Below are 5,852 nucleotides of genomic sequence, written 5' to 3'. Positions count from 1 at the left end.
GTGAGACTGATAGGTCTGTAATTCCCTGGATCTTTGTTCCTCCCTTTCTTGAAGATTGGGACCACGTTGGCTCTTTCCTGCTCTTCTGGTACATCACCCAAGCACCACAAGGTTTCAAACATCTTGGTCATAGGGCATGCTATGATGTCTGCCAGCTCTTTTAAGACTCTCATGTGCAATCTGCCCGGGCCCGCAGACTTATGGATGTCAGGCCTCTCAAGGTGTTGTCTCACTTGATCTACATCAATTGTGGGCCCATCTTCCGAGCCCTGGATGCTTTTCATCCTGTCTGACAGCGTGACCCCCTTGGGCAGGTGGAAGATTGATGCAAAGTAATCATTTAGGAGATTGGCCTTTTCTTGGGTGTCAGATGTCAGCTGCCCCATTTGATCTTGCGAGTGGCCAGTGTTGCTTTTGTTCCTCCTCTGACTTCCTACATATCTGAAGAACAACTTTTTGTTATCCTTGATTCTGGTGGCTAGCCTGAGTTCGGTTACTGCTTTCGCTTTTCTGACTGCTCCCTACAGGTACGGGCTAGTGCTGAATAGTCTTCCTTGGTGATGATTCCAGTTTTCCATCTGGTGTAGGCTTCTCTTTTAAGTTTCAGGAGACTCAGAAGTTCCTTGTTAGCCAAGGAGGCTTCCCTGCCCTCTGACTGAAGTCATAGACATTTAAGGTTGGAAAGGGCCTCAGGAGGTCATCTAATCCAACCCCCTGCTCAAAGCAGGACCAAACTAAGGCTTTGCTTAGCTGGTTGGATGTGGGGTTAGTGGGGTGATGCTGAGAGGGAGGGAGGAGGGGTGGGTTCTCCCCTGCTGGGTGACTGCCTCACAACCGCGTGTGGGGCAGGGCGCAGAGTCTTCTGAACCCTACTTTGCTCTGATGCCATATGGGAGAGCAGGGGAATTTTCCCCTCCCCTTTTTTGTGCAGTGAGGCAGAGTGGGGCTTAGGAGACCCATGCTAGGTACCTGCCCCCACAGCCAGGTGTGGGGCGCAAGGTACCCCCACCTCAGGGATTTCCCCCCACCCGGCATGGGTCTGCTGAGCCCCACTCTGCCCCAATGAGCGGAGAAGGGATGGGGGAAATTCCCCTTTGCTCCTGCAGTCCAGTCTTCAGAGAATGGGGCATAGCAGGTGTGAGGCTTGAGCACCCCCTCCCCGCACTGGGATCTGGTCTCACTCCAGCCCAGCTTCCCCAGGAGACAGACAAGTTTGCCTATCCCAGAAGACAAATAACAGCTTTATAAACTGGCCCAGGAGCCTGGATGTGTCTCTGCCCAAAGGTCCTTCTCTCCATGCAGCAGGACACTCCAAGGACTCACTGGACTGCTCTGTGGGTGCAAAGACAGTGAAAAGAGCTTCTTCCCAGTCCCTCCTGCCAGTCCCTCCGGTGTTCCAGCAGCTACAAATACAGTGCTGCACTACCCTGCTCTCAAAGCCATTACCTTGCACTGAGGCAGTTCAGGTGGGGGTGTATGCAGACTGTAACACATCAGGGTCCCAGGGGTGGCTGTGACGCCACATATTGGCTCTGCAACTGTGCCCCGTGTCCCCAGTGGGCCTTCGTAGATCCCTCCTAGTAATCTGGCACCCTGTTTTGGTGACCACCCTCTTCATCGAGCACTGGTGTTATAGGTTTGGTTGTATACCTGCTTCGCCAACCCCGCTTCTTGCCTGCCACAAGTTTGCTGTTATCCCAGTGGGGCGGGGCTAGTTCACAGGTCCCTCGGTGTCCCGGGTTGGCCTTGTCGGTTACGTACGGGGCTCCTGCCACCCCTACACCCTGGCCTCATGCCACCTGTGGTCTCCACCTGCTCCGTGATGGGCCGTCAGACTCCTTCCCCGCTGGTATAGATGTCCCAGCCCTATAACACTGTATAATTCCCACCACCGATCTGTCACCCTACACCATCAGCAGCGTACTTCCTCAAAGTGTTCCTTCTGTAAGGCCTACCTCCCTGACCTACCACCAGCGCCCCTATGGTCTGGCCCCGGGAGTAAACATCTCCTGGATGAATATATATATATAGTGCTGTCCCCGTATCCTTCAATCGCTGCCTTCTATTCTAGGTGGTGATCCCACCCTGATCTTTCTCTCCCACTGGGCGAGCCTTCAGCCTCAGGCCCCTCTTCGGTGCTTCCCGCACCCAGCGCCACGGCACTTACTTCCTGTGGCTCGGGATCTTCCTGGGTGGTCTTGATCCTCCGCTGCTCACCCGATCTGGCGCTGCAGGCTTTCTCTGCCGGTGATCCCACTGTTCCGCCTCTTCTCCCGGCTACTGGACTCTCCAGCACTTCAGCTCGGCAGCTCTTGTCCTGCTGGGCTGTCGTCGGGGACGGCTTTGCCAGCCGTTTGTTCCCCTCTCCATCCACCACCGCCAAAGCAGCGGCCACCATTTTTAAATCTCCCAGCCAGCGGCTGACATCACCATCAGCTGCTGGCCGCAGCTGTACATAGACGTGGCTAACGAGCCACACGGGCTCTCCCTCCACTGCGGCGTCCTGCTCTCCCGGTAAGTCTTCCCAGCCCCTTCGGGTCCCGGGACACCCCGCTCCACCCCTAGGGAGACCTCATGTTTCTCCTGCCACACCTTGATGGAAATATAAATGAATGGGAGGCTGCCCACAGACTTTTGTGTAGCTCTGGTTCCACCGAACCCCTACTAGAGTGCCCATCACTCTACTAGTCCTCGCTGGTCCCAGGCCCCTGCCTAGGCCTCTGTAGTCTCAGGCTGGACCTGTGTAGTCAACTGTGCCCAGCCAGGCACCCAAAGCCTTACGGGCTAATTGCGTGGCTCCAAATCCTCCCCTTTACCACGCCCCATGCCTTGTGGGTCTTATGGTAATGTTGTTTCTTCTGTGGGGCTTTGGCCTCCTCAGCCTCTGCCCCTTTAATCTAGCTAGGCCTTCTAGCCTAGGCACACTGAATTGGATCTGGCATTGAGGCTCTAGGTCTTGCTTTTCCCTCCTGTCACTGGGCCCCTGTCCCCTGTCTGGCGGGCCCCAGGTCCCTATGTGGATGTGCCCTCTATCTTTCTCTCTCTCTCTCTGCCCACTCTAGGCTTAATAACAGCTTGAGCCTGCTCCTAGCAGGGCTCAAGTCAGTCAACTGCTCCTGGGTACTAATGAGGCCTCCTTACCTCCCCTTCCAGCCTCATCCCAAACCACCGGTATAGTGTGCCTCCCTGCCAGGGTACCTTGCAAGTTCCTTGAGCCTCCCTGTTGCTGTAGGCAGCAAAACAGTCAGCCCAGCATCCCTGGGTGGCTCCCCTGGGCAGGAGCTCCTTCCCCTGTGCCAGCCAGGGAGAGACTACCCTGAGTCAGCCTCAGCCTTGGGTTTATAAGCTCCAAGAGCCCTGCCTACATCCAGTCAGCTGACTGCCTCAATTTGCCCTGTTGCCGTGGCAACTGGAAGCTGCTGCACCCTCTCTGCTCTGCAGTGCTCCCAGGCTGGGGTGCCTTTACCTTAAAGTAACAGAGAGCCCAGGGCTCTCTGTTTACACAGGTGAACTGCCTACCTACACATGCCCAGCCCAGGGTCAGGGAGCTCAGGAACATGACAGTGCCTCATATCTCACTGTGCCTACATGTGTAATGCAGCCACAGCTCCTCACACAGGCACAGAGTGACCAGCCTCTGGACTCCCCCACCTCTCCCCTTCCCCCTCCCTGGCTGGCTCAGAACCCTGCTCCTCCTGGCTGTTCATCACCCTACCTCTAGGCACATCCCGTAGAATCACGAGGACAAATGAGATGTGACTTTTCACAAGTGAACAAAGAAATAGGACTTTTTGCAGTCTGATTCTCATTCAGGAATGGACAGGGTACAAACGGTTTAAAAATAAAACGGGGCCAATGGCCACTCTAACCTACGATCTGCCACACTTTACATACTCCCTTTTGCCCTAGGCATGCCAGACTCAAAAGACAGAGAGTTTTATGCTGCTGGAAACTATTCATTGTGGTGGTCCTCCAGGATTATGGGGAGAATTAAAAACAATAAGAAGCTGCATTCTCCTCTACAACTGCAAACCTCACAAACGAAGAGATGCAGAGCTGCACTTGTGCACACATTAATATAACTGACTTCTCCCCTGGCCAAGCTTAAATTAACTTTTTTTAAAGAGAATAAAAGTTCATAGCGAGTCACTGTAGATACATGTTTATATCCCAGAACACTTGGGTAAAGTCAGCTCAGGAAATAAACTGGAATTTGAAGTACAGGAAGCGCTTTTACAACATTCTAATATTGCCAGGAATGGTAGGTTTCCTGTAGCTCTTAAATAGCTGGTCACCTCCATTCATTCTTGCATGTCATCTGGAGATACCATCATGAATAGCCGCAAGGCATACCTAGCAGGGTTCCCTTGCCCCTTGCAAAGAGATGCTTTCCTTCCCTCTCTGTTACTCTAACCAGTGCTACATCCTCCAAGGCCAGCAATACCCCTGGAATGGCAGAAACAGACACTAACAGTGCGATGCCACACTGTCTGCTGACAAGTCAGCCCCTAGTGGAGAGACATATCCAAGGGAGTGGGAAATGCAGTACATCTGCCTCCCCCTGCAGTGTGACCAGCCACTTATTGACTGTACCTGGAGATAGAGGACTTATCACCACCAGGATCTCTTAGGACTGGGAACTGGCTCTGGAGAAGGCTGGACATTAGAAGGCACTACTTCACAGTCAGGGCAGATAGGATCTGGAACCAACTTCCGAGGGAAGCGGTGCTCACTCCTACCTTGGGGGTCTTTAAGAGGAGGCTTGATAATTACCTAGCTGAGGTCATATGAGGTCATATGAGCCCAGTAGTCACTCCTGCCCAGGGCAGTGGGCTGGACTTGATGATCTGCTGACCCTACATCTATGAAACTAAGAGATGGCATTCCAGAAATTACAGGGAGACTGAGGCTTTCTTTCTGAGACTGTAGATTCAGAGATAGGAACCATGGCCATTCACTACATTTTTCCCCTTCCAGGATCACCACCTGCAGCTTCTAAACCAGGGGTGGGCAATTATTTTGGCTGGAGGGCTGCTTAACAAGTTTTGGTGAGCTGTTGAGGGCCACAAACATAGCCCTGCCACTTGACAGGTGCCCCACGCCCTGTTTGTCATCTTGGGATCGGAAGTCCTGCTCCTAACCCCTGACCTTTGTCACCTGAAGTCCCTCCCCTTGCCCTAGAAGTACTCCTTGTGGGCGGGGGCTGCCATCTTGGAACCGGAAAAAACAAATCATATACTAAAAATCAAACATCTACTATAGCATTTTAATTTTATTTAAAAAAAATATGTTGTCCTGATTTATGTGTGTTTGCATAGTATATATAAAGGCCATTGCATAATAGCTCAAAATACAAACTTACTCTTGTACATTGTGTATGTTGGGGATAAAGGAGTGGACATTGGGGGGTGTGGTTGGGGGATTGTGTGGCTGGGGAGTAGGTGCGTTGTGGGGGTGTGGGTATGGGGTGTGGGAGGTGTGTGTATGTTGGTATGGTGGGGGGGTGGAGTGTTTGGGAGTATATGTGGGGGCTGTGGGAGGGTGTGGGTGTGTGCTTAGTGTGTGTGTAAGGGGACAGGTTCCTTGGAGTCCCTGGAGTGTGCGAGTCCCCACAGCTGGATGTGGTGGTAGTAAGTGGGGCCAGCCCCACCTGGCCCCATAGCACTCAGCTCTCATGCTGCCACCAGTGTCCCTGAAGCTGTGTGTGGTGGCAGCATGCAGGACTAGGGTGGTCATTAAGGTACCTCAGGAATAGAGGACAGTACCCAGTGACCCCCCCAGCATCCCGAGGCTAGGAGGGCATGGTGAGCTCCCGCAGGTGGTGGCAGTGGTGGGGGCGTGGCGGTGGTGAG

This window comes from Crocodylus porosus, unplaced genomic scaffold, assembly GCF_001723895.1.
Source record: "Crocodylus porosus isolate Cpor-Errol unplaced genomic scaffold, CroPor_comp1, whole genome shotgun sequence".
NCBI lineage: Eukaryota > Metazoa > Chordata > Crocodylia > Crocodylidae > Crocodylus > Crocodylus porosus.
Note: the sequence above shows the minus strand (reverse complement) of the source record.